At 53.7% G+C, this 2195-nt stretch overlaps 1 protein-coding gene and 1 non-coding gene across 3 annotated transcripts in view; one reads left to right on the forward strand and one right to left on the reverse strand.

Annotated features, from left to right (window-relative positions):
* Window positions 1-2195, reverse strand: part of SBNO2 (strawberry notch homolog 2) — a 59937-nt gene that overhangs the window by 31493 nt on the left and 26249 nt on the right. The window lies entirely within an intron of this gene.
* On the forward strand, window positions 980-1086 carry LOC111724960. Its single transcript, XR_002773159.1, has one exon. It is a non-coding gene; the product is annotated as a U6 spliceosomal RNA (small nuclear RNA).

Consider the following 2195-nt stretch of genomic DNA (forward strand, 5'->3'; position numbering starts at 1 on the left):
CCTGCCTCCGCCTCCCAAGTAGCTGAGACCACAGGCGCCCGCCACAACGCCCGGCTATATTTTGGTTGCAGCTGTCATTGTTGTTTTGGCGGGTCCAGGCTGGGGATTCGAACCCGCCACCTTAAGTGCGCGTGGCTGGTACCTTAGCCGGTTGAGCTATCGGTGCGGAGCCAGTCTCACCATTTCAAGGTCCTTCAATCAATCCCATCTACAGAATCCCTTCTGCCATGTGAGGTGATATATCCACAGGCCCAGGGATTAGGATGAGGATGTTTTAGGAGTGTGACTGTGACCCTATGCAGAGAAGGCTCCTCTGGTGGGTACAGCTGTGAAGGGCCTTGAGCTCCAGGTTCGGACCTGGTGGTCACAGGTAGGTGAAGGAGGCTCCCCTCACACCTGCCCCTCCTTACACCCAGCCCGTGGTCAGCTTCTATCTGAAGAAGATTCTGCTGTTCTGCAGGGAGATCTGAAGAGGCAAAGTGGACAGTGCTTCTGGACCATGCAGTCAGTAAACATCGGTTGGATGGAACTGGCCATGCTCAAAGGAGGGTATGGACTGGCCCTGTGCCGCCTAACATGTAGTGACAAGAGGTTTAGGCTGAGTGAGCAGACACAGGGCACAGGAGGGGGTCTGAGCTGAGAAGTCACATCAGTTACTAGCAGAGAGGTGGAAAATACATTAGAGAAAGGGATAGAAGGGGGGCAGTAGAGACAGACAGAAACAGAAACAGAGACAGGGAGAGAGAGACAGAGATACACAGAGAGTATAACAGAGAGACACAAACAGAGAAAGCATGAGAAATAGACAGAGAGAGACAGAGACAGAAAGAGACACAGAGAGAGGGAGATGGGAGACACAGCGAGAAGAAAGAGGGAGAGACAAAGGAAGAGGGAAAGAGACAGAGAAAGAGAGGAGAAACACAGGGACAGAGAGAGGGATGGAGAGAGGGAGAGAGAGACAGAGAAAAAGAGAGAAGAGGTGCTTGCTTTGGCAGCACATATACTAAAATTGGAACGATACAGGGAAGATTAGCATGGCCCCTGCACAAGGATGACATGCAAATTTGTGAAGCGTTCCATATTTTAAAAAAAAGAGAGAGAGAGAAGAGACAGAAAGAGACAGAGATTGGGGAGTGTGTGAAGATAGGCCAAGAACAGGGTAGTGGCCATGGAGAGTGGAGCTGACATTACTCTCATGAGGAGGGATAGCAGGGGTGGGGAAAGGAGTGTAGAGGGGCCCCTGAAGGCCTCGCTCTGTATGTCCCCCATGAGGACACAGCACAGACACTGGCGCTGGACATGAGCCTACCATGCCTCAGTTTCCTCCTATGTCCAGCTGAGATGATGAACCAGCCAATCACTCCTTGGGTGAGGCCAGAGCCCAAGTGCCCCCTGGCTGCCCCAGCCTGTGCCACCCAAGCACCTCTAAACGCAGGACATGGACACACATGGGTGGCTGAGCAAGCGCCCGGGGCTGGTGTTCCTGGCATGTCCTCTAGAGTCCTAGCCTTGGGTTCTTCACTTCCGTCAAGAAGAAATGGACATAGGGAGGAAGGTGGGAGGGCTATGAGTGAGTCTCTGGAAACTCTGACAGGCCTCCCCTGGGGAAGATGAGGAACTATGCATTCCTGCTCTCTGAATGGATGTTATGTAGAAGCTGGGTCCACTGGCCCCAGAAGTAGATGGGACGGAGAGGAGTTTGGAAGGAGCTTGGGACCTCTCGGGAGGCACAGGCAGCCCAATGCCTTTTGGCAGCCACCAAGCCAGGGTAACCAGATGCATCCTATGCACCTGTGGCCAAAGGAAGAGTGCAAACTCACCAAGGGACCTGGCAGCACCATAGGGCAGTATCTACAGGCAGACCCTTCTCCCAGGAGGTGGCTGTGCTCACCTTATGGTTTCCTTGTTGGGGAGGGTCCCAGCCCCAGGCATTCCCTGAGCAGCCTACAAGGGCAGGAAACTTGTATAGTACCCTCCACTCACCCCACGTGGTGGGGGTCACATCAGAGTTAGTCCTGCTAGGCTGAGACACTTATTTTTTATTAATTTTTTTTGAGACAGATGCTCAAGCTGTACCCCTGGGCAGAGTGCTCTGGCCTCACAGCTCACAGCAACCTCCAACTCCTGGGCTCAAGCGAGTCTCCTGCCTCTGCCTCCCAAGTAGCTGGGACCACAGGTGCCCACCACAACGCCTG

The sequence above is a fragment of the Otolemur garnettii genome, unplaced genomic scaffold, assembly GCF_000181295.1.
Source record: "Otolemur garnettii isolate 467f Iridium unplaced genomic scaffold, OtoGar3 scaffold00029, whole genome shotgun sequence".
Lineage (NCBI taxonomy): Eukaryota > Metazoa > Chordata > Mammalia > Primates > Galagidae > Otolemur > Otolemur garnettii.